Below are 27,433 nucleotides of genomic sequence, written 5' to 3' on the forward strand. Positions count from 1 at the left end.
AGGTGTTGATAGCAGGTATTTTGTAGGAGAAGAACTTCCTCCCACCGTTTAAATCAGATCAAAGTCTCCACTGGCATCATCTACTGCCATTAAGTAGAATCATTAGACCAGCGTTAATGGAATATTTTTTTTACATGTTACAAAAAAAAGAAGTTATCATCAGCAACAACAGCAGCTGCCATTTATGAAACAGCTAATGAGGACCAAGTACTACGCTAAGTGCTGTACATACATCATCACCCTCACTGTGTCCTTGAAACCATCAATGATACGGTGTTACTATGATATTCACTTTATTGAGGAGGAAACTGAGGCTCAGAGTGTAAAACCACCTGTGCAAAAATCTGTTGGCTAGCGTGCCACAGGGCTGTGTTTGAACCAGGGCAGTCTGGCTGAGCTGCTATGTTGTACAGCCTGCTTGGTTTGCCCACTTGGAACAACAGTATTTCAAATGAGCTTTGCATCATTTTCAGAGTCGCCCAGTTGGCCCTGGCCAGAGCTTCCACAAGCCTGACAACTTCGATGCACAGAGTCTGCACTTGCTGAGCTAAGGTTCCTAAGCCACCCCTCAACTATCATCCATGGAACTCATATTGGCATGTTGACTTGGCATCCTGCTGTTCAATCAAAAGTGACAATGACCCAGAGTTTAGCTCAGTGGGTATTTTTTCATAAACCTTTTATCTTAGCATAGTTTTAGATTTACAGACCAATTGCTAGGATAGGTACAGAGTTGTTATATACCCCCTGCCCAGTTTCCCCTATTGTTATCCTCTTACATTAGCATGGGATTTTTGTCACAACTAAGGAACAAGTATTGACGCATTATTATTAACTAAAATTCATATTTTATTCAGATTTCCTTAGTTTTTCCCTAACGTCCTTTTTCTATTTCAGGATTTCAAACATCTAAAACATCATTTAGTCGTCATGTCTCCTTCGGATCCTCTTGGCTATGACAGATTCTCTTGGACTTCCCTTGTTTTCATGATCTTGGCATTTCTGAGGAATACTGGTATTTTGTAGATTGTTCTTTGAATGGAAGTTTTCTGCTGTTTTTCTCATGATTAGACTGGGGTTTATGGGTTCTGAGGAGGAAGTGCCATTCTTATCACATCATAGCACACAAAGTGGCGTTCTCATCACATCACTGTGGATGTCAACTTTGACCACCTTGCTGAGGTGGTGGTGATCAAGTTCCTCCATTGTAAAGGTTTATTTTTCTCCCTTTCTATCCTTTCCTCTTTGGAAGGAAGTCACCACGTACAGCCAACAGTTGAGGAGTAGGCGTTATATTCCACCTCCTTGAGGGCAGAGCAGCTACATATATTATTTTGAATTCTTCTGCATGAGAGATTTGTCTATTCTCCCCCATCTATACATATCATGGATATTTATTTTATACTTTGGGTTACAATTCTATAATACTACTTAATTTTGTTATTCAAATTATTCCAATTTGGCCATTGGGAGCTCTTTCAGTTGGTTCCTGTGTTTCTTTGGCATACACTCAACACTGTCTTTCGATTGTTTGTTTTTTGAGCGCTTGCTTATTACTTTCTGATACTACCAATGCTCCAGGCTCATCTTATAAATTCCCCAACCTAGTCCTAGAAGCTGCCATTTCTCCAAGGAGTTCTGGTTCCTTTTATTGAAAAATGGTATTAGAAACCAAGATCTGGAAGAGTTGGTATTTTTTTTAAATGTTCATGAAAACCTGCTTGGTTTTATTTTAACCAAAAATCAACCCACCTTTAGTCTTCTAAATAAAATCAATTCCTGTCGAATGCAGCCATACGAGACAACTGAAAACGAACCGTATGATGATCAAACAGAGAATTTAAGTCCTCCATGCCTCATGACTCCCAACTCCCCTCTGAGCCAAGAAAGGATCCAGATCTCTTGCTTGCAGACAGCTCCTCCCTGGAGTAGAGTGCCAAGCAGGCCACTATGTCCAGATTGCTCCTTTTCCCAAAACTAGGAGAATTTTGTCCCAAAGAATGAACGTTCCTACACTGCTTTAGAAAACTGAGCACAAAGAGCCACCGTACTGCTTACCAGCACTGCGTCATTAAACCTATTTCCAAAGGTACAGAAGGCCATAGAGGCCAAAAAGGCAAGGCAGTCTCTTTAAAAATATGCACTCAGGACACATCCATCTATGTGTCTCTAGGCTCTCTGCCTTTGAATAAGCTGTTCCTGAAGCCTGCACTGCCCTTCCCTACCCTCTGTGTGGGGCTCACCCTTGTCTAACTGGTAACCTCTTATACACCGTCCACCGCCAATGGATGATTGTTCTGTGGCTCCATCTACCATTCACTCATTCTACACCGTGCCTGGCTAGTCCAGGCCCTGGGACGTGGGATACAAGAGTGAATGCTAACAGACTGGGGCCCGGTTCTCACAGAGCTGGTATCCCAGGGGGACTCAGGGGAGCAGAAAAATCTCAGGTGGTGGCAAATGCTAAGAAGAAAAGTGGAGTGAGTGAGGAAGGGGACACCCAGTCCCTTTTCAAATGCCTCCTTATCAGAGGCCCTTCCTAAACACATTCCCACCACACTCCCTCTCCTTAGCCAAGTACATTTGTCTTTCTAGCATCAGAGCATTCACTATGTTCAATATAACTATTTGTCTGTCTGTCTGTCTCCCCAGTAGACTGACAACTCCTTGGGAGCAGGGATGGATTAGGTTTATCTTGTCAGTAGAGCATTTTGCAGAGAGCCAGCACCCAGGGAAGATGAGTCAAACTCCAAGGCATGAGATTCTGAAAACAATAGCAGCATGGACTGCAACATGGCTTTGTACCTTAATTTCATAATTTCAAGTCTGTGTCTTGTGCTATCATAAATCAAAATGCCCATGTGTTCTAGATCTGCATTTCAAGGAATAAGCTATCCAATATTAGGAAAAGACTTATGAAGAGACACACAGGAAAAAATCTAAACAACTGGCATGAAAAGAATAGACCTTGAAAGCATGGTGGGGCACACACAGACACACACAGCACACCTGTGCATCATATATATCTAGTATATACATACACATACATACGTTTACACAGCTGAGGCCACCCCCACTATGGCACAGAGGAGGTCACTGAAACGTGAAACACGTCTGTACTTGGATAACGAGGCAGTAGACCCAAGAGACTGGGCTGAGCCAAGGCATGCCACATGGGAACAAGCCACCCCAGGTGTGCCAAAGGCAAGGGGTCACATCCAGTGCAACAGCCTTGGCACTGCTACTGAGTTCTTGTGAACTCCCCTCCCACCCCACCCCAGGACCACTTCTTCCATTCATCATGCAGCTGCTTAACATTAGGCAACTACCTGTCTTCATGGAATGGAATAGAACAAATATGTCTCCAGAACCACAAAACCTATAACCTTGGTCTTGACAAAACCATGTACTACTAACTATAATGCCTGTGCAAACCATTCATTCATTCAACAAATTTTATGGAACCATTAGTACATGCCAGGTACTTTCTTACACACTGGAAATATACAGTTGGACTGAACAAAAATCCCTTTCAGCTCCAAGACAGCATTCTAGTAGCATCAAAAAGCATTCTTACAACACAACGACACATTAGTCACATGTATGTGTCAGCCTCTCACTCACAAGGCTAGCCCAAGACAAGGCCTGTTTCTCTAGCAGATGATCACAGAGTACCTGAACTAACCAACATATTAACTAACATAATGCCTTAGATTTTTCAAGGAACTCTAACATTCATTTCTTTTTCTTTTGTTCTTCTTCTTCTTCTTCTTCTTCTTCTTCTTTTGGTGAGGAAGATTGGCCCTGAGCTAAGATCTGTTGCCAGTCTTCCTCTTTTTGCTTGAGGAAGACTGTCCCTGAGCTAACATCTGTGCCAATCTTCCTCTATTTTGTGTGTGGGATGCCACCATAGCATGGCTTGATGAGCAATGTGTTGGTCTGTGCCCAGGATTTGAACCTGTGAACCCTGGGCCACCAAAGTGGAGCATGCTAACTTAACCACTACGCCACTGGGCCAGCCCCACAATCATCACCTCTAAGAGTTCCTTACATTTGCCCTGTAAAGTAGAAACAAGTAACCTTGCCCTTATGTTACAGATGGTAGATCTATGGTTCCCTGTGGTTAGCTGTCAGAGTAAGGACCAGAAGGTAGGCTTTCTAATTCCCACTTAAGAACTTCTTCTACCCAATCGAAGTACATTGGATTTCAACAAAAAGAAATCTTATAAACATTCAGATATTTGGCAGCGATGACATTTGAGCCACCCACTTCCTAGAGACTCAAGCCCTCAATCAGTGAGCATTCTCCCTTGTCGTCTCAATGTGGCACCCCCTTAAAGACATCACGTGAAACACAGACCACCAAGCCCTGGCCTATATGTTGGCAGAGTGGATATTTTTTGTAAACCATAGCCTGTGGCCAACACACTCAGGCAGAACCCAGAAATGGAGTCTATCCAAGTCACCATGTGTCCCCATCATCATCTATCATGTTTACCAGAGCTGGATATCTTTTGGCAACAGATTCAATTTATGCAATTAAAAATAAGCTTGGAAATTTTAGATCATTTAATTAATCCTTATGTATTTTGTCCTATTAAGCAGCAGAGAAAATGTTTACAGCTCAATTGAATTAATTAGCATTTATAATTCTTTCTGCAAAGAGATTTGTCTACATCTATCTATATAAAATATTGTCGAAATAAAAATGTCCAATCTAGATTCTCTGGCAAGATAGAAGGAATTTTATAAGACTGTGGAGGTGACATGTGGCCTGAATAATCTCTCATACAAATTTATTGCATTTCTTGAGCTGTAAGTATAACACGCTTAATGAAGCTCAACGTTTGCAACCTGTCTCCCACAGAGGCCGGCAGAATTTGCCTTCGGAATCTCCTTTGTTTTAACTGTGGCTCAGAAACTATTTACACGCTAACACGAGCTTTGCATTCATTGATCATAGGATATACCCTTCAAAATTATCTATAAATATTATTACGCCTAGTCAGGAACTAATGACTCTCACAATTTACCAATTTAAACATGTATTGGCTCAGACAATTCTTATAAGATTTGGGAAATATTTTCATGAGTAAGGTAAGTGGGTATCTCGGTCAGTTTGGGCTGCTGTAACAAAATCCACCATAAACGGAGCGGCGTAAACAACAGGTATTTATTCCTCATAGTTCTGGACGCTGGGGGTCCAAGACCAAAGTGCCCTCACCTTCAGTGTCTGGTGAGAGCCCTCTTCCTGCTGTGCAGACGTCATCTTCTTGCTGTATCCTCACACAGCAGAAGGAGAGAGTGAGCTCTCTGGTCTCTTTTTATAAGGGCACTGATCCCATCATGATCACTCTACCCTCATGACCTCATCTAAATCTAATTACCTCCCAAAGGCCCCACCTCCAAGTACTATCACATTGGGGGGTAGGGCTTAGGAATATGAAATTTGGGGGGGGGGAGGGACACAAAAATTCAGTCCATAGCAGTTAGGAAGGAGAATTTCACAGACTCTTGGATCCTCATCTTTTGGGGACCCCAAAGAAGAAACCAGAAAATACTCCATTGGTAAGAATAGAGAAAAAAAATGAAATCTGACATAATTTCCCTACAATAAAACTATACCAGCTTTTAAATTCATGTCTGTTTTTAGGACCAGAAGATAGGAACACTAATAAGTTGAAAATATTTTAAACCACAGGGCAAAAGAAACAAGTTTTCTTACAGTCAGCACTGTGAGTAGATCTGATTTTTTATTTTTTATTTATTTTATTTTTTTATTTAAAATTAAACTTACCTTTGGCAGAGTTTCCAGCTTGTATAATATTTTGCCATGATTGATGCTTCTTCCACCGTGGGTTATCTAGAAGCATCGTTCATCGGAGCGGTAAAGAACAGATGACGAGAAGTTACGTCAAGACGAGAAGGGAGGGGAGGTCTCTAATCTGCAGTCATCCAAATGATTAAAATTCCCCTCTCCACTGAAACGAGTGCTCTGAACAAGACACAATAAAATGGATCCCAGAACAGTAAATTTGGTATACTATATGAAAAGCTTGCCAAGGCAACTGGGACTCAGGGGAAAAGCTGGCATTTTTATAACCAGGTAACTGTCATGTGAACAAAACAGAGCATAAGAAGAAAAAAAGCAGAAATGAATCTAGCAAACTCCATAAAGGCTTAAAATTTCCTTAACTTATCAATAACTTTCAAACCTTGCATAGAAATCACCAGCCCTTCAGGCCTTACAAAGATCAGGTATTAACAGAATCATCTGTCATGGAACAAAAGGCCCAGACAAGAAAGAGAACCAACCAAGAAAGAGACTGGACCCCAGCGGCGTTGCTAGTTTAAGAAACTGATTCATTCCTGATGCTGCAACACAGCCCAAAGGAAGCTCTGACACCGGGGGAGCCAAACAGGGGCCCTGGAGGTGTCCAAGACACAAATCTTCAGGTGCAACTGGCCTCAGGAAAGATCACAGGGTTTTCCATGAAACAAATGTGAGCTCTTGGTGGAGAGAACAGCAACAGGGCACCATGTCACTATCTCAACACACCTCCGGCATGTCTGAAAGCAAGAAGTGAAAACCCAAACTGAGAATCCAACTCTGCTTGTGACGACATAGGCAATAATGCTGCACCGCCGTTCCTCATCTGTGACACACCGCTTCCGTCACCTTTCAATTCAGACTATGGGGATGTTATCTGGACACCACAGTGAACACCTCAGTAAAGATCGGTAGGGGCCTGCTGAGAGCAATAATGGGGTACAGAATAAAGTTGCAGGTAAAAGAGGACACAGGTCCTTGTTCTGAGAGTTCTGACTTCAAGGTCTGAATTCCAAGTATGAAATAAAAGGACCTGAAATAAAAGACTAGAATCCCTATGAACTTGCTAAAGAGATCACCGCTAGATGGTGGCCACCTCCCCAAAGACACGGCCCACCTTTCCACAAGGAGTCCGGCTAGAGTCAATGAATACTTGTTCAGTCTTTTGAACTCCATTTAGTGGTGCCCTGGGCTAGGTGATTTAGATATATTATGTCTAATTCTTAGTGCAAGGCAAGTATTATCCCCCTTGTACCGGTGATGAAATCAAAACTCAAAGAGGTCAGCTCTCTCCATGAGATCACAGCCAGTTAAGTGGCAGAGCTGGGTGTTGAACCCAGGTTTCTGCTATGCCATGCTGCTAAGGAAACCAAATTGGTGATCTATTAAGGCTCCAGATGCAGACCTTTGAACAGGTCTCCGTTTTCCAATCTATAAAATCAGGAGAATGGACCAAATCTCTCTGCACTCCGGAAGTTCTGGGCCTCAAGGTAGAAATTTGGTCTTGGCAGGGGTCACAGGACATCCTCTAATCACATAAATTTCAAATTGAAATAAAAGAGGAGCCACAAAGACTTCCTGAAACAAAGCTGGACCCAGAACAAGCAACTCAGTCCCACTTCATCCAAGCTTCGCTGGTTCAGAAAAACGATTTCTCTCAAGATTGGTGAAAGGAAGTAAGGGAGATGACCAAAAGAGTCCTGGGCAACAGCTGAATTATTTGGCTTTGCTTTGTCCTCCTGCAAAACTCTAGCCTGAATAATGCGTGTACAGGATAGACTCAAACCCATGTAGCAAGGGCTTAGAGAACTTAACTGAGATGTGAACAACCCACACAAGCTTCAGAATGATCCCTAAACTATGTGTGCAAAGGACAGATCCAATCAGCATCCCACAGCTGAGAAGGCTGGACTGAGATTTGAACAGCCATACACTGAAACCGACAGAATTTACAGTCTGAGTCTAATTAGATAGACCCAGAGTTTACATAATATAACATTCAGAATGTTCAGGATATAATCCAAAATTACTTGAGGAAAAATACAATCAACAGATACCAACCCCCCAAGATGCTCCAGACGTGGGAACTATCAAACAGAGACTTTAAAAGAGCTATTAAAACTATAGTTCATGAGGTAAAGGAAAACAGTTGAAATAAATGAAAAAATAAGAACACTCAGAGAAATACAAACTACAATAAAGAACCAAATGAAAAATTTTAAACTTAAAAACACAATATCTTAAATAAAAGACTCACTAGGTGGGTTCAATAACAATGGAGATGAGAGAGGAAAGAATTAGTGAATTGGAAGAGAAATCAATTGAAATTATCTACTCAAATACAGTGAGAGAAGAGCTCGGGAAAAAATGAACAGAGCTTCAGGAACCTTTGGGACAATTATCAGAAAGTCACTGGAGTCCCAACAAGCAAAAAAAAAAGAGATTTGGACAGGAAAATATATTTAAAAAAATAATTGCCAAATTTGTTCAAAGACATAAATATATAGACTCAAAAAGCTCAGTGATCCAGATATAGGATAAAGTCAAGGAAAACCACACCTAGACATAATCAAATGGCTGAAAACAAAATATAAAAGAAAAACCTCAAAAGCAGCTAGAGAAAAATGATACATTACATACAAGGAAACAGTATTTAAATTACCAGAAATTTCTCACCAGATACAATGAATTTCTCATCAGAAACCGGAGACCAAAAGACAGTGGAACAACATCTTTTAAATGCTATGTCCAGTGAAATATCCTTCAAGGATGAGCAAAATTAAGACATTCACAGATGAAAAAAAGCTAAGAGAATCTGTCACCAGCAGACCTGCTCTACAAGAAAGGCCAAAGAAAGTTCTTCAAGCCAAAGGTAAATGTTAATAGAGGGAAACTTAGATCTTCAGGCATGACGGAACAGCAACCGAAATGGTCAACAGCGGGCAAAATGTAATGGACTGCCTTTCTACTCTTCAGTACTCTAGAATATGTGTGACGGTTTAAAGCAAAAATGATCACATTGTCAATTGGGCTTCTCAATGCGTGTAAACATGACACATATGACAACTATGACATAAAGACCAGGAAGTAAAGGGACTGATAGGATTGCAAGGTTTCTACATTTTACATGAAATGGTACCATATTCACTCTAAGGAGACCCTGAAAGTTTAAATAGTTGCTCTCAGAATTATAAAATGCATGAACCAGTGAAAAAATGAATCAATTAATAAAAAAAATTTTCTTCTAGAATTATAAATTGTTGTATATGTCAACAGCATAGCTTTACAAAAATCTTTCTGGGGAAAAAATTCACAAACACAAGAAACTAGTCTATAATATGTTAACTTGTAATTAACATATTTCAGTGAATTTCAATGTAGATTGACCCTCAAATAGGTGTAAGTTTTCACCTTGCAAACAATCCCAATAACTCTCATTAAAACTGAACTACCAGGGCTCAGCCCTGTGGCACAGTGATTAAAAGTTTGGCATACTCCACTTTGGCAGCCCAGGTTCACAGATTCAGATCCCGGGTGTGGATCTACACCACTCATCAGCCATGCTGTGGTGGAGACCCACATCCAAAACAGAGGAGGACTGGCAAAGATGCTAGATCAGGGCTAATCTTCCTCAAGAAAAAAAAGAGGAAGATTGGCAATGGATGCTAGCTCAGGGCCAGTCTTCCTCAGGAAAAAAAAAAAACCAAAACTATCAAGTTAGAAGCTCAAAATTACAACCATACTTCATGAAAATAATTGTGAAAGAGCTTGACTTAATCAACTTTAAATATCTACAGGAGAATAAACTGTGGTCATAAAAAATTCTGGTAACCCAAAATGGAAATTAAATAATTAGTGGAATTATTAGTCACACGGTACAATTCTCAAGATCCTACCCTCTGATCTCTAACAATATTCTAGATTGTCTGCTGTATGCAGGCAGGATCTATTGATTTTGATCTCTATATCCCCAGCACCCAGGAAAACACCTGCCACATGGTAACTACTAATATTTACAAGATGAGTTAAAGAATACTCCCCAGGGTGGCTGTCAGAACGAGATGCACTTAAGTGCCTCGCCTGGTGTCTGGCATGGAGCAGACAGGATCAATGCTGGCTGGCTGAAGGGCAAACTCTTCCTCACCTCCAGCCTCCCACCGCTCCACTCTCACCCAGGCCTCCCGTAGGCAAGTCTGCCGGCACGCATGGAGTTGCTGAGTCCTCAAGCCTCCCAGCCTGGACGAGGCCACAAGCACAGTGGGAAGAACACAGAAGTGGAAGTCCCCAGACCTGGACCCTGGGCCTCATCCTCCAACAAAAGAGCCCTTTTGGACCCAGTTGTCCCATCTCAGGGTGGCTTGATTTTCTAAGCTAATCACCTGCCATTCTTTTAGGCTACATGAATATCAAAGCTTTCATAAATTTAGTGATATTTTGGTCAACCCTCATTTTTCAAAAACTTCCTCTATAAAGGGAATATTAAATAACAATCACACACCTAATTAATGAGGCTTTACTGAAAACCTAACTGATAAGAGCAATTATGTCCCAAACACGCTTGCAATCTGTGCAGGGAAAACACTGGTCCCATCAGAGCAGACTGATTGAAAACAAAGTTGGAAGAAACGCTCATAGCAGTCATCAAGAAGCAATTAACCGAGTATTGACATAAAAGGGGAAAACTGTAATTTTTTAATATTTTAGATAGCCCATTCTAAAGAAGTTCTTGATCAAAAACTTGCTTGAAATTCCATTAGAAAAGAGAATAGTAAACACAATTTTAGAGATTCAAAAGGCACAGTTAGCATGATAAAACGCCAAGTGCGAAAACAGGCTTGAGGTTTTGTTAGAATGTTTATTCTAGGGGAATCTTTCAGTTAGCAAGGAGAAATCGCTTTATTAAGAAGGATCCTTAATTAATTGCCACTTTGTCAGCACGCTTCAAGATGTGCCCTCTTCTACCCGGCTCTGGGGATTTCTAAGGAGCATAATCATCAAGTTTTCAGCAGGACTGCACATGTCTATCAAAGTCGAAACACTGGGAGGGGTACTGATGGTCCCCTAACATTGGAACACACAGGAAATACACCCAAAATGCTTATGGAAGGAGGAGGTCATTTGTTTAAAGCCAGCAAATATTTAACATTGCTCGTGTGCAAGAAAAGGAGGATTGTAACGCTGGGAATCAGCAAAAATCCCGCAGATTCCTTTGAAGGAAGAAAAACCCAAAGGACACATGGTTTATTATTCAAAGCTATAGAGTTCAGACAAGTGTCGAGACTGGTCTCCATCCCAAGATTTCCATAATGCTTCCTGGACATCCATATCCATCTCCCCAAATGCAAGAAAAATGGAGAGAGTGTCCCAGAAAAAAAGGAATCTCAGCCCAAATGGAGTAGGTGGAAGTCAATGGTGTGCTGGTAAATGTTTAATATCCAGCTCTCTGGGACAAAGAATGGGGGCAGGAGGGGTGGGAAACCCTAAATTGTAGCATCTGCTTATTTCCATGGTGTAAACTTTCTACCCTGGACAATTTCAAGCTACCAACATGAAGGCGCTGAATATGAAATTGGGAAGAGATTAGCACACTCAGCTCTTGAGAGCTGGTCTCAGCCAGCTCCAGCAAAAGTGGAATAGGTAAGAGGGAGACAGGCAGCCCCGAGGGTTTTTCATAAGCAGGGCATGGAGAGATCTACAGGTAAACACTGGTCACTGACTGGCTGTGGAAGGCATTGTACTGGCCCCTCAAAGTTGTCCACGTCCTGATCCCCAGAAGCTGTGAACATGTTACCTTACATGGAAAAGGAGACTGTGCAGATGTGACCAAATTAAGGATCTTGAGATGGGACATTATCCGGGATTATCTGGGCAGGCCCACTGTGGTCACAAGGGTCCTTACAAGGGAGAGAGGGAGATGACAGTCAGAGAAGGAGACATGAAGACAGAAGCAGAGGTCAGAGTGTGCCATGAGCCAAGAACAGCCTCTAGAACTTGGAAAAGGCAAGGAACAAATTCTCCCCTGGAGCCTCCAGCAGGCACACAGCTCTGCAAACAGATTTCAGTTCTATAAAATCGATGTTGGACTTCTGAGCTCTAGAACTGTAAAATAAATTTATATTGCTTTATGCAACTAGGTTTGTGATCATTTGTTATAGCAGCAATAAGAAACCAATACACTGACTAAAATCCCAATCAGACTCATAAAAATGGAGGTGGAGATTAACATGCTTACCTCTGGGACAAATAAAAACTGTAAGACAGAAGATACAAAATAGAGTACTTCTCCTTGCCCTAGGGTCAAATCAGACCTGCAGACTAAAACCTTGAGCCAGCTTTCAACAGCAAGAAGCTCCATGTTTAAAAAAAAATTAGGTTTTTTTCAGGCTTGCCTGGCAAAAATGGGGCATTTGACTCCACCGGCCCCACATCCCACATAGCAACGCCAGCTGAGGAGTGGTGCAGCTGCCCAGGGCACGTGTCTGCCAGTCCAGGCTGCCAAGCTCCCCCTGCCCATCACCCCCATCCACAAGGTATGGCCAGTCTGAGCGCTAGACGCATGAATGGGTGACACCCCCACTCTCAACTGAGCTTGGCTGGAGCAGAAAGAGAGGGGATATGAGGAGACAGTCCCCCAAAGTGGGAGGATGGTCTCTGATCGCTCCCAACCTTTCCTCCCCTTCCATCACCACCCACCATGCTGGGGGTTGGTCGAAAGAAGAGAGGAGCTGACACACCCCTCCACCCCTCCCTTTCTCCCTGTATGAGCTTCCTGTGGCTGCTGTAACGAATTACCACAAACTGGCGGCTTAAGACAACAGAAACTTATGCTGTTACAGTTCTGGAGGGCACAAGTCTGAAATGAAGATGTCAGTAGGGCCACACTCCCTCCAAAGGCTCTCGAAGAAAATCCGTTCCTTGCCTCTCCAGCTTCTGGTGGCTGCTGGCACTCCCTGGCATTCCTTAGCTATCTTCACCTCCTCTTCTCCTCGGGGTGTCTCTACCTCTCCTGGCTTCTCTTTTCTTTTTCTTTTAATTGAGATTCATAATAGTTTACATCATTGTGAAATTTCAGTTGTACATTATTTCTTTTTTCTTTTTAAAGATTTTATTTTTTTCCTTTTTCTCCCCAAAGCCCCCCGGTACATAGTTGTATATTCTTCGTTGTGGGTCCTTCTAGTTGTGGCATGTGGGACGCAGCCTCAGCGTGGTTTGATGAGCAGTGCCATGTCCATGCCCAGGATTCGAACCAACGAAACACTGGGCCGCCTGCAGCAGAGCATGGGAACTTAACCACTCGGCCACGGGGCCAGCCCCTCAGTTGTACATTATTTCTTGTCTGTCACCACATAGGTGCTCCCTTTCACCCCCTGTGCCCACGCTCCACCCCCCTGCCCCTGGTAACCACTGAACTATTTTCCTTATCCATATGTTTGTTTATATTCCACATATGAGTGAAATCATAGGGTGTTTCTCTTTCTCAGTCTGGCTTATTTTGCTTAGCATAATACCCTCCAGGTCCATCCATGTTGTTGCAAATGGGATGATTTTGTCCTTTTTTATGGCTGAGTAGTATTCTATTGTATATACATACCACATCTTCTTTATCCAATCATCAGTAGATGAGCACTTGGCTTGTTTCCATGTCTTGGCTATTGTGAACAGTGTTGCAGTGAACATAGGGGTACATATGTTACTTTGGATTATTGATTTCAAGTTGTTTGGGTAGGTGCCCAGTAGCGGGATAGCTGGGTCATATGGTATTTCTATTTTAGTTTTTTGAGGAATCTCTATATTGTTTTCCATAGTGGCTGCACCAGTTTGCATTCCCACCAGCAGTGCATGAGTGTTCCCTTTTCTCTACATCCTCTCCAATATTTGTTGTTTTTGGTATTGGTAATTACAGCCATTCTGACTGGCATAAGGTGATATCTCATTGTAGTTTTGATTTGCATTTCCCTAATGATTAGTGATGTTGAGCATCTTTTCATGTGCCTGTTGGCCATCTGTATAGCTTCCTTTGAAAAATGTCTGTTCATATCCTGCCCATTTTTTGATTCAGTTGTTTGTTTTTGTTGTTGTTGTTGAGTTGTGTCAGTTCTTTATATACTTTGGATATCAACCCCTTGTCTGATAAATAATTTGCAAATATTTTCTCCCAGTTGGTGGGTTGTCTTTTCATTTTGTTGATGGTTTCCTTTGCTTTGTAGAAGCCTTTTAATCTGATGTAGTCTCATTTGTTAATTTTTTCTTTTGTTTTCCTTACCTGAGTAAACATGGTATTCAAAAAGATGTAGCTAAGACCAATGTCAAAGAGTGTACTGCCTATATTTTCTTCTAGGATTTTTACGGTTTCAGTTCTTACATGCAAATCTTTAATCCACTTGGAGTTAATTTTTGTGTATGGTGCAAGATAATGGTCTACTTTCATTCTTTTGCATGTGGTTGTCCAGTTTTCCCAACACCATTTATTGAAGAGACTTCCCTTTCTCCATTGTATGTTCTTGGCTCCCTTGTCAAAGGTTAACTGTCCATAGACGTGTGGTTTTATTTCTGGGCTTTCAATTCTGATCCATTGGTCTGTTTGTCTATTTTTGTGCCAGTACCATCCTGGCTCCTGTTTTATAAAGGCACTTGTGATGGCATTTAGGGCCCACCCAAATTATCCAGGGCAATCTCCTCATCTCAAAATCCTTAACTACACCTGCAAAGACTCTTTTTCTAAATAAGGTGACATTGACAAATACCAGGGATTAAGACTTAGTACCTTTGGGTGGCCATTATTCAATCAACTTCAGCATCTAAAACCTCCCTAGCCCAGGGCAAGGCGTGGGGCAGCCGAGACAGAGGCACCACTGGCCCCCACAGCTGCCAAGACCAGGGGTGGGGGAGGCTCAAAAGCCAAGATCTCTGTACCCTGGTACTCCGCCTGCCCCCTTAGTCACTGCCGTGCTGAACAACCCTCTGGTTGCTTCCCCATCACACCAGAAGTAGAACCCTGCCTCCCTCTCAGACCCCATGGCTGCCTCTCCCCTTGCCGCACTCCCTGGATCTAGTCGGCCTCCTTTTCCTTCCCAGCAGGGCAGGCTGCACCTCCTCGCAGCCCAGATGGGACCTCCTCAGAAAGGTGTTCCCCACCACCCTACCCAACATCATCACTGTCTTATCTTCTCTTCTTCCTGGCACTTGTCACTACCTGGAATCACTCGGCTGATTCTACTTCATTCTCTTTCATCTCCCTCCACCAAACAGAGGCTCCAAGAAACCAGAGAACCTTGCTGGGCTTGTTCCCACAGCATCCTCAAACCCACAGGGGCAGGTACTCGAAAAAATCAAAGCAAAATGAATGGTTTCCCCATTTCGCACCACTATGATGATTCTAAGTCCTGGCTGCGTACTGCTGTCTTCCACCTGGGCTTATTTTTGACAAACATAAAATAGTTAATGCATTTTTCCTGGTTTTCCCTCAAATGTGCTCAGTTAAATCACTGATGTTAAAAAGCGTTTCTAACCAGACAATTATGTTGTGCTGCCTTCCAGCTGGAGTGCAAGAAGCCATTACGTTTTATTTGAAATGCTTTTTCTTTACCTAATTAGTTTAAAATGTTGATATTAATCCAGAAGTTTGAAGGTAGGCCCGGCACTTTAGTGCTCACAGCCCATCCTCACACACCTGGGGGAACAACCGAATAACAACCTATTCAAGCTTTAAAGGAAAACAGGATGTTTCAACAATGATACAAATATTATCTTTTGTTTATTATTATATAAAGTACATACATATATTTGGAATATTTAAACATCATCTAAACATAAATTTTCAAAAACTGAAATGGAAAGAAATATATTACTGCAAGAAGATTGATATTAAAAAGCCTGTTAGTTCGGAATACAAAGATCTCATCTTTCAAAGCCTCTGCTTCCTCAGTTATAAAATATCGTCTGCAAAGGGTGGGTGTCGGGCTTCTTAAATCATGCCACACCCCACATCCCTGAAACTAAAAGCAGAAAAGTGACTATGAGCACACACATAGGAACAGAGTGCACAGCTCTCAAAGGGGACTATAACCCAAAAAAGTGAGACCCACCTAAACATAGGGACCAGCACAGGACTGTCGAGTTTTTATTTAACAAAGGAAATTAAAGAGAGAATACACACACACGCACATATCCCTACCATCATGGTCATTTCATAAGGGATATTTTAATCAAAAAAGAAGAACAAGCTCAAAATAAAAAAGCTTAGCCCTTGAATGGGATAGGTTTACATGTATGAGCGCCTCCCTGCTTGATTCTTATTTCTCTTTGGTCAACTGAGACCAGAGGAAATAAATTTCATACCCGCAGGCACTGGACTGTGGACAGGAGTTTGGAAATTATATGTGAAAGTCCAAGTGACAGATGAAAAAGTAAAGAATGTATTGCCCCACCTCCCATCCTCACTGGCAAACCCAGCAAGCAAAGACAAGATAAATCTTGGCTTCTACAATCAAAAGGTCAAGTCTACAAGTACACAAGAATATTTGAAGGGAGATGATGTGGAGCAGAACTTTCGCTCCCCCATCAACCCGGGGCCTCTGGGTTCCCCAGCTGCTCTGAGGAGCTGACATCAGCTAAGAGACAGGACAGGGAGGATGCAGGTGCATGGGAGGGGAGCTGAAGGGATGGGATGAGGTCGCAGCCACATCTCAGCTGAGGGATGCCTGGCAGAGCTCACATCTGAGGATCACTCCTCCAGGGTACTGTGCTGTGGGGTTTTTTCGGGTTTTTTTCCTTTGCGAGAAAGATCAGCCTTGAGCTAACATCTGTGCCAATCTTTCTCTATTTTTCATGTGGGATGCCATCTCAGCATGGCTTGATGAGTGGTGTGTAGGTCCACACCCAGGATCCGAACCTGCAAACCCCAGGCTGCCACAGGCGAGTGCGTGAACTTAACCACTATGCTACCAAGCCAGTCCCCAGGACACTGTGTTTTATACAGGACTATCTTGTTGGAAAGACTCCAGCCAAAGGACAGAGGGTCTGGGTCCTGTACCCCAGCCCTTGTTGACATCAGTTTCTGAGCACCAACTGATGAGCACCATGCCAACCACTTCTCACTCAGTCATTAACACCGGCATTTAGTTATTACGAGACATAAAAAAATCCAGAGTTACCATCTTGATCTGGTATGGCCACCTCTAGACAATGGCATGGGACACAGTTCCACCAGAGGTGCTTCTTCCAGACTATGCTGGGGCAGCCTCTTCATGCCCTGGGATGTTGCATGGCCACACAACTGTCTGCTGTTAAGAACAGGAGCACCAACCACACCTTTCAGCTCTACTGCAGGGGCCTCGCGTAGCTCCACATACGATAGCAGTAGAAAGCACTGGCTCATCAATGGCAAGAGCTACAGCAGATAAAATCCACCCACTTCTCCAACTCACCTTTAGTGACAGCCCACTGGGTACTAAAAATGTCCTGCCCTTCAGCTCCAGATTGCGTCCCTCAGAGACCAGAGAGGATGGACCTCCCACTTCTCTCTCTCGGTGAGTATGACATAAACGTGAATTTTACAGCTCCTCTGTGTGTTTACCAATGAAAAGAAAGGTGTGGAAAATATTAATATAGTAGCACTTGGAAATACTTGCAACAGAGTAAATATTAATGCTGGATGCTTGAGGCATGGTAAATAATAGGTCTAATGAATTGATTAACTCAGCCAGAGTCTTCCGGAATGTGAGAATTTCCCCATGAGAATCACGAAATGCCAGTTTCGTTCCTGCCAGAGGGGTCTTGAGACTTTATGAGTTGTCATGAGATGCTCCAAAGCCCCATTCCAACAAGGCTTGAACTCCAGGGTCCAGAGGATCTCAGCAAATGCCTTCAACTCAGTATTTCTATTTGAAATGCCAAGGCTCAGAGCATCCCCAGCAGTGGTTGACCCAGGGATGGGCCAGCCACTCACTGACTCTTGGGGCCCCTCTTCTCCTGGCATTTTGCTACTGAATGGGCTCTATCAAGAGCAGATGCTGGAGAGGGAGTCAAGGCCAGAAGCATCTAAGCCTTAAGCTTCCTCTCCCCCTCCACCATTCTCCTCCAGTCCAAGTGGCCACCAACGTAAATAAATCGACCCATTTGATTCCATTTTTACTTCTATCCTAATGTCTGCTGCCGTTATCATATGTCCCCATATCCATCTTTAATTATTATTAGAGGAAAACCTGACAATTGTACGCATTTGACTCTATCACAGTTCCACAGCCAATCCCTGTATTCGGGAGTCTGAAGGCAGCAGGCCAGTGGGTCACAAGGAATTCCTTAATTCAGCCTACATCATTGAGAGATGCAAGGAAACGAACCATCCTCCGGGTGAGGGCCACAGAAGAGGGGATGCTGTTTTCCACAAGCAGACTCTGATGGAGGCATCCATTAAAGAACAATGAACTGCAACCCAGGAAAATGACCAGGGAGCAGCTGTTCCTATGTTACCAATGTTCCCTGGGGGCTAGGGTAGGAGGGGGGCCTTTAATGGCCCAAACCCACGCTGGTAAATCGCTGCATTAACATTACAGAAATATAATAATTAATGCAGCCAGAGAGGGCCTGAAGAAAAGAAGTTTTATTATTTCTATTTAAACTAACCCATTAATAACCTTTCAAAAGGGTAAAAAATAAAGTTTTCAGGAAGCAAATGACCTGAGCATTTTCCTAAAGGAAGGAAATATGACCCAGTTTCAGTGACCAAGAGCCATTTGTGGACGCATTTGTTAGCTCTGGGCCCTCTTCCCAGTCACTGACGCAGGTCATCTGGAGGCTTCACAAGGAGCAACTGACAGTGGAGATTCTGACCTTGGTCATCAATGCAGGAGCCCACATTACACTCACAGATTAAAGGCTGTGCGTGAGGAACCATGAAAATACAAAGAGGGGCAATAAAGAGCCCTGGACGGGGGCCAGGCCTGTGGCATAGTGGTTAAGTTCGCATGCTCCGCTTCATCGGCCAGAGTTAGAGGGTTTAGATCCAGGGAGCAGATCCTGGGTACAGATTCCCGGGCATGGACCCACACACGGCTCGTCAAGCCATGCTCTGGCAGCGTCCACATACAAAGGGGAGGGAGATTGGCACGGATGTTAGCTCAGGGACAATCTTCCTCAAGCAAAAAGAAGACAATTGGCAACAGAGGTTAGCTCAGGGTCAATCTTCCTCACTAAAAAAAAAAAAAACAAAAAAAAGCCCTGGAGGGCCTCCTGAACCCAGGCACTGCACTAACTGCATCCCACATCATCTTACCATTCTGAGAAGAATCCCCGTTTCAGAGAGGAGGAAACTGAAGCCTGGGCCAGCACTGAGCACTCCCTTCCCTCCACACCTGCCTGAGTACTCAGCAGACACTCAGCTCTACGCTAGCCCACCTCACAACTCCTGGTGAGGGAGTTTTCCATTCTCAGAGCCTTAAAAAGCAAGGGTCCTCGCAGCATTATTTACAATAGCCAAGAAGTGGAAGCAACCTAAATGCCCATCAACTGATGATTGGATAAAGAAGACATGGTGTATATATATATATATATATATATATATATATACACACACACACAATTGAATACTACTCAGCCATAAAAAAGGATAAAATCGTCCCATGCACAACAACATGGATGGACCTTGAGGGTACTATGTTAAGTGAAATAAGCCGGATAGAGAAAGATGAACTCTGTATGACTCCACTCATAGGTAGAAGTTAAACATAGAGACAAAGAGAACTGATTGGTGGTTACCAGGGGAAAGCGGGGCTGGGGGGAGGATACAAAGGGTGAAGTGGTGTACCTACAACATGACTAACAATAACGTACAACTGAAATTTCACAAGGTTGTAAACTATCATAATCTTAATAAAAAGTTAAAAAAATAAATAAATAAAGCAAGGGTCCTCAAGGTGTCAGGGGGATGCCTTGGCAAGACAGAGGTGAGTGAAGTCAAGGTTTCTGTAGCATTTCCTGCAGTCTTCCTACCCAAATAAATTCATCTAGTTTCAGCGGTGCCTTTGCTCCACTGTGCACCTCCATTTCTAACAAAGCTCATGCCTTAAACCTAAAATGTAAAAGAAGAGAATGAAAAATTTACATCTAGTAAATGCATTTTTTATGAAACAATTTGTAAGCATCTTTAAATAACAGGTTCTCTTTCATTAATTAGGCATTAATTCATAGATGACTATCTACTGTGGTAAAGAAGCTAATGACAGAGAAAATTAAATCTGAAGAACTGAGTCATTGTCAACCAAGACAGCAATTAAGAATACTGAGACAGTAAGAGGAAAGTATTCAGTGTGTAAGAAACAACTGGGTCTGAGCTTTACATACAGAGGTAGGGAAGCTGTAACACAGAGCTGATAACGGTGGCGTCCAGGGCTGAGGTTCCCCGGGGCTAGCAAGCTGCTCTTCTGGGAGGATGCAGAACAGAAGAAGCAGGCAGTCCAGAGGGCAGAAGGGGATTCAGGAAACCCCTCCTTCTCAAAACTGTATCCCTTTTTGTCCATCAGGGAATCAAAAGTCCCAAAGTTCACTAGCGCACTGTCCTGGCAAGACCGTGGGGAAACACGATATCATTCATGGCTGGTGGGGATATAAACAGGTGCAACCCTCAAAGGGCTCAGTTAGCAAAATCTATGAGCACTACCAATGCATACAGTCTTCATCCCTACATTTCCACTTCTAGAGATTTCCCCTGAAATAAAGGTTGCCCACATGTGAGATGAGTCTGTGCAAGAAACTCATGGTAGCCCGTGTGGACAACAGCAAGACAGGTCTGTCAAAGGGACACAGTTACAATTATAATGGTCCATCCATAAAATGCCTACTGTGCAGCTGTAAAGAGAACCAAAAAAGTGCTTGTGCTCTAATGTAGGAAGACTTCGAAATGTATTCCTACGTGGAAAAAAGCAGAGCTTACAGCAAGGTATATAACATGCTATCACTTATGTAAAAAAGAGGGAAACAATAATATATATTTGTAGTGACTTGTACACAGATAAACATATCTAGAAGGATAAATAAACTAATATCAGTTACTACCTGTTTGGGTGGGGAGTGGGAATTGGGAAAATGGAAAGTAGAAACGAGAGAGAAACTTTTTCTGTATTCCTTTTTATACTTTTTTGATGCTTAAGCCAAGTGTATCGCCTATTTTAAACATTAAATAATATTCAATGATTCCCCCTTCATTATATACCTAGCTCTACTAACATGTTCCTCCATTAAAGCATCAGTACCCAGTCCCCCTTCTGAGGATGCAGCCTATCAGTCATTTACACACTATCAAGAACTAGTGGAATTCACCACCTCTGTCCTCTGCCTGACTCATAGCCTCAGCATAGGTTAGAAGGCATGAGGGTAAACCTGCATGGGAGATGCTTCAGAAGGCAGGCAGGCCTGGCAGGGGGGCACATAGTGGGAACAACGGACAGCAGAAGGCCCTGGAGATAGAAGCCTGATGGGTTTACTAAATCCTTCCCCAGAGCCTTTTGTGAATTACTGGGAATCCCACATGGCCCCACTCAGGACATGATGAGGCGCATTTCAGAGTCTTCTCACTTCCATTATCTCATTTACTCTTCCAACATCAATCCATATCTGACAGATCAGGAAACTGGGTCTACCGAACTCTAGAGTGCTTACCAAGTTGACACATAACTCCATAGAAAAACACAGATCTTTTTTCTTAGGCCCTTAGGAGCTATCTTACACCATGAGATACATATTTTTGCATAGTGTGTAGATTTTTAAACTATATTTGTTAATTTTTCTACAAAGAAATACTAGACAGTCTAAGAAACAACAGCTATTAGTTAAGCTAAGCTTTTTAGTTAAGTGAAAAAAAAAATGCTACTTCATTGTTCGAAATACTTAGAAGTCATTTCTCAACATCCTAATTTTACATGATGGAAAGTCAAGGGCTGACAAGCTGGGCCACAGGTGCCTCCTCTGGGCTAGTACATTCCTATCCCCCGATCTCCTCCATCCCCAGGTACACCTCATCTTCCTTATCTCCCTACTTTTTTTTCCAGATCAGTTAATATCTGTTAAAAAACTTTGTGTTTTTCTTATTTATTATGCTTATCTTTATTGTCTGTCTTCCCCTCACTAGAATATGAGCCCCATTAGAGTAGGAGTCTTTTCTTCTTCACAGGTGGATCCTAAGGGCCTACAACAGTGTGTGATGCACAGAAGATGCTCAATAAATACTTGCCAAATGCGTCTCAAGTTCAATAATTAAAAACCCCCATAGAATAAAAGAGATATACAATAGTCCTCCCTTATCGATGGTTTCTGTTACTCGTGGTCAATCACAATCCAAAAATACTAAATGGAAAATTCCAGAAGTAAATAATTGACAAGTTTTAAATTGAGAGTTGTTTTGAGTAGCGTGATGAAATCTCACTCCACCCAACCCTGTCCCGTGCAGGATGTGAACCATCCCTTCGTCCAGCGTATCCACACTGTCTACGCTACCCACCCGTTAGTTGCTTAGTAGCCACCTGGGTTATCAGATTAACAGTGCTTGTGTTCAGGTAACCCTTATTTTGCTTCATAATGGCCTCAAAGTGCAAGAGTTGTGATGCTGTCAATTCAGATACCCCGAAGAGAAGCCATGAAGTGCTTCCTTTAAGTGGAAAGGTGAAAGTTCTCAACTGAATAAGGAAAGAAAAAAAATCATATGCTGAGATTGCTAAGATCTATGGTAATAACAACTTTTCTATCCATGAAATTATTAGGAAGGAAAAAGAAATTTGTGCTAGTTTTGCTGTCGCACCGCAAATATGTGTATAAAAGAAAAAATATAGTATACATAGGATTCGGTACTATCCACAGTTCCAGGCACCCACTGGGGGTCTTGGAACATATCCCCTGTGGATAAGGGGAGACTACTGTACATGCAACAGTCATCTCTACAGGGATTTTGATTTTTTAAACAAACTGCTTAGAAATTTGATCAAGTGCACGAAGGCAAGAGCACAGAAAACAGAGCACAATAAAAAGTTTAAGGTCAAAGACATTTCAAGAGAGTGAACATATACTTCAGATTATCTTCTGGAGGGGTCTATTAAGGTTATGTTCCATTAATACAATCCAAGAGACTGCTTGAGTCGGGTTTTAAAAAGTCTTTGTTCTTGGAGCAGACGACGAGATGAGAGATTCTACCATCACTAAGGCTCCTGTCTTTCTTCCGTCAGAGTTAAAAGCCTTTCACATTACGCTTTCTTTAAATAAAGTTGCAAAGGAGCACACATTGGAACAGAACACTGAAAATGTAATTTAATGGGTGAATTCCTTTCAGCCTCACTAGGTACAGAATGGATATGGGAATAATTACTTTTGACCTCTATTTTTATTAGTTAAAAGTTCTGTAGAAAGTTCTCTCATCCCTTCAGACTCAGTCAGAGCTTTGTGCCTGCAGCGGGATCCCCAGGTCAAGCAAAGGGACAAGAAGGTGAGGCGTGATGGACAACCGACCTTATTAAAGAACTCTTCTAAGGGCCAAAATTATCTCCTAATCCTGTTTTGTTACATCCTCAGGGGTCTCCAATTATTTCAAGGCATATCTTGAAATTCTCTAAAACCAAGTGTGAGCTCTTGGTTCAAGATGGTGAACCAAATATCCACCAAATATATTGGGATAATTGGGAAAAAAAATTTTTTTAATTACCACCCACACAGTGATGCTTTAAAAGTTATATAGACCAGAACTGGAGATGCCTGTCCAAAATGAAAGAAGCTGAGAGGAGCCCACTGGAGGGCCCCAAATTGTCACACACCACCAAGAGCAAGGACACTGGTGAGTGGCAGGGGTCTGACACCAGCAAGGCCACACTGGGACTAGAACTAGATACTCCAACCTGGTGAGAGGGGGGTGAGGGGAGGCGGAGGTGCTACCCAAGGCCCTGGTCAGCAGTGCAGGCTCTCCAGGGCCAAGGCAAAGGCCACTCAGAGACCAACACCTCCCACACAACAGGGGACTTCCCAAGCCAGTACGTGGGCTTGCTGTGGATGCTGCTCTCCCCGCAAGGCCCCTAAGGCAGATTGACATCTTGAAGGGCAGTTGGTAAACAAGATCAATCAACTAAGAAGTTCCAGAACACACTCACTACTCAGACATTTTAGAAAAAAGTAGAGGAAATGCATCACCAAATCAAATCAATAACACTGAGTGACCCCAACTTCAAAAGGGGCTGTGAATTACGGGACTCGACTGACAGGGGATGTGAGAAGCAGGATTCACACCTAGGCAGTCACTCAGCCAGCTGGGCTGTAGATCACTTTTCTGGATAATGGATAAGTGTCGTGAGAACAGATGCACCCGGGGAAGCTAATCCAAAGTAATCTTGTGGAAATGCTTCTGTCAAGCAGCTCCATCTCACAGTTCCCGTGATGAAGTTACAGAGAGAAGAGATTTGTCACTCTCCCCTCATGCCATCAGCACTCTCCTCACTCTCTAGTGACCATGCTCCATGGCCCACTCCCCATATGGTGCAAGGTGCATACAGCCTGGTCCCAGACATACCCAAGGTAACTCAAACAGATGCAAGTTTCTCCTCTCTTCTAGCCTGGAAGACTGCCACCAGGAATCTTACACCAACTTCCATTCATCCAGGAAGGTTAGCGGCAGGTTTGTGCAAGGGAGAGACATGCATTGCTTCAAGCCTCAGACACATAATGGAAAACAGCCTGAGAATGGATCCAAGAGAGATTTTAAACATGGTCTTAAATTTGTTCATGATACTCTTTCTTTTTAAATAAACGATTAAAATGCAAGTAGAGGACCACTCAGGATACTATGGTGCCAGATCATGGGCAAGCCTAACTCTCCCACTTGCTGTGTGACCTCGGCAAATGGCAATGTCTCTGAGCTTCTCTTTCCCGGTGAGAAAGATAGGGACCTTAGAACACATCTCCTAGGATTAGTGAGGTAGTGTACGTAAATGGCTTAATATGTTGACACACTTACAGTAAGAGCTCAGCACACAGCAGCTCTTGAGGCAGACACTGCCTAGAAGCTCACCTAAGCCAGTTCTTCTTCCTGGGTGCCCAAGAAGACTACATTTCCCACCCTCCCTTGCAGTGAAGTTGGGGCCACGTGACTGGATTCTGACCAGTGAATAGAGCAGAAACGATGTACATCACATTCTGGCCTGGCCCCTGATACATGCTCTTCCACCCTGTGCCTAATCACTGTTTGCCCTTGGCTGGCTGGCAGAGTGAATCCTGCCAACGGCTCTAGTAATCCTTAGGGGGCAGTGGAGCCTCCCAATGAGAGGAGCCCAGGTCCCCACATCCGTGCCAGACTGTCATGAATAAGAAATAAATTTGTTTTATGTTACACCCCTGAAATTTTGGGGTTGTTTGAGCAGCCAGGTTTAGCTACCCTAATTCATCTATTATATGGATCTTCACTTATCAGAAACAACCAAACCACCGTACCTAACTAGTATAGGTTGGTACAACATGGTTGCTATACGGTTTGGCATTAGCTTCACTTTCTCAATGCTGAGTAATGGCAGAGTTTCAGTATTTCGTGTTCAAGGCCAGTGCCATTATCACAGTTCCTCTCTTGTGGAACTTTGTTTCCCTTACTGTTGACAGCTGCCTTATATTGTCATTTGCTGATTGCTTGTGCTCCTATCACATCAGATGATCTACCAGCCCCATTTCCTTTTTTCCTGGAGACCTCACTCTGGTTCCCTCCTTCTTTCTGCTCCAACCAAAATGGAGTCTCCTGCCCAGCCGTCATGCTGGGGCTTCCTGGGACCTACACAGGATTATCTGTGTCCCTGATCAGATATCCTACATCTGATGAAGAAGAAAAAGGAGGAGCCCATGGTCCAGTCAGTACTGAGCATCATTACTCTAGCCTTGCTCTTGACTGAGAGTTTGTCAGGGTGCAGAAGTCTAGATTGGAAGTCATATTCCCATCTAGACTGTCTCTAGCTGCCATGGTGACTGTTGAGAACTTCAACGCCAACTGGATTCCAGATTCTTTTTCTGCAAACTTTAGCACTGTCTTTCTATCCCTGGTGTTCCAGATCTCACCCCAATGTGCCTTGGTATGGGCTCCCCACCTTCTGCAGTCCCCCATTATGCTAGGAGAGAGACTCTTCCATCTTGAGATTCCTACCTTCAGTTCTGGAAAACTGTCTTTTATACCTGTGATAACTTTCTCCCTTATATTCTTTTCTTTTCTTTTTTGGTGAGGAAGATTGGCCCTGAGCTAACATCTGTGATCTTCCTCTTTTCTGTATGTGGGACGCCACCACAGCATGGCTTGATGAGCAGTGTGTAGGTCTGCACCAGGGATCTGAACCTGTGAACCCCAGGCCCCCAAAGCAGAGGGCGCGAACTCAGCCACAGGCTAGCCCCCCCTCCCCTCTATTCTTTTCAGTGTGGGTCTATGGTTAGTCAGATGTTATGGCATCTAGGTCAATTTCTTGGCTTTCTATTCTTTTCTCACCTGATTCTATGTCTTTGCTATTTTATTCTACTTATGGGAAATGTCCTTAATTTTGTCTTCCAAACCATCTATTGAATTTTTTATTTTGTCTATCACTTTTCATTTCCAAGTACTTTTTCTTTTTTCTCCATATTCTTTTATAGCTGCCTATTCTTGTTTTTTATCCTCGATATATTCTTTTATCTTTGAGGATAGGGTAGGTTTTTTTAATGTTTTCTTGTCTTTCATTTCTGCATTTCTCTAGAATTCCTTTTTCTGGTTGCTTAGCCCCTCTCTTTCATGTTAGTGACTTTCTTCAAGTCTAGTTATCCTTGGACATCTGTTCTTATAGCACTGGGCCCCCAAAGCTGACTAGAAGCTCTATTCCCTGCACTTAACTTCCACCCTCCCCGAGGCATAGCTTGACTGTATAATTTCCTATCCAAATGGAGACCTCTTGGAGAGTAAAGTTTGTGGTGAGAGGAGGAACACTATCAACGACTACAATTAATAACTATTAATAACTACTGGTACTATCCTGGGACATGTGGTCCTCTTATCTATACATATTATCCCCAGTTTCCAGCTTGCCTGCCAGGAACTAAGAAATCAACAGAACTCTCCCTTTGTACTTAGTGTTTTTCTTTCAACAAACAATGAATCCATGTATTAATTGCATAAAGAAGATATGTGTTCTGATTAAGGCTGTCTTTCCGTTAATCATAGTAAATAGACCACATGCACTTTTCTCCTCTTCTTGAAACCACATTAAAAGACAGTAAAGGAATAAAGTAGGTACACACTCACAGGATAAAGGAGAGGGACAGGACTACAGCAAACAAGACTCACGCATTTTAGAAGAAGGCATGGTAACTGGGACTGGCGGCTGGATTCCTTCCCGCTGCTGACTGCGTGCAGCACAAGGGGACCAGCTGATCCTGCTGAATCCTGGACAAGCTTAGGACACAGAGGTACCCCATATTCCAGGAGCCAGAGACAAGGTACAGGGCTCAAAGGGGGCAACTGGTTGAAAGTCTATTTGCAGGGCAGTTGGACCCAGGTTCCTTCTCCGCCACGTCCAGCCATGCGACTACCAAACTCCTACCCCTTCCTTCTCCTTCTGCTGACTGGGGGTTGGGATT

The 27,433-nt window shown here is 43.0% G+C and overlaps 1 protein-coding gene across 4 annotated transcripts in view; it reads right to left on the reverse strand.

Moving 5' to 3' along the window:
• The window catches only part of CACNA2D3 (calcium voltage-gated channel auxiliary subunit alpha2delta 3), an 824,202-nt gene that overhangs the window by 719,776 nt on the left and 76,993 nt on the right, over nucleotides 1-27,433 (reverse strand). The window contains exon 1 of one of the 4 annotated variants that reach the window (XM_070237388.1): nucleotides 5,798-5,995. The exons of the other annotated variants lie outside the window; for them this stretch is intronic. The gene's annotated coding sequence lies outside the window, so the exon portion shown is untranslated. Of the gene's footprint in view, nucleotides 1-5,797; nucleotides 5,996-27,433 lie in introns of those variants that run through there. 4 annotated transcript variants of the gene reach the window in all.

Source organism: Equus caballus, chromosome 16 (genome assembly GCF_041296265.1).
Source record: "Equus caballus isolate H_3958 breed thoroughbred chromosome 16, TB-T2T, whole genome shotgun sequence".
Classification (NCBI taxonomy): Eukaryota; Metazoa; Chordata; class Mammalia; order Perissodactyla; family Equidae; genus Equus; species Equus caballus.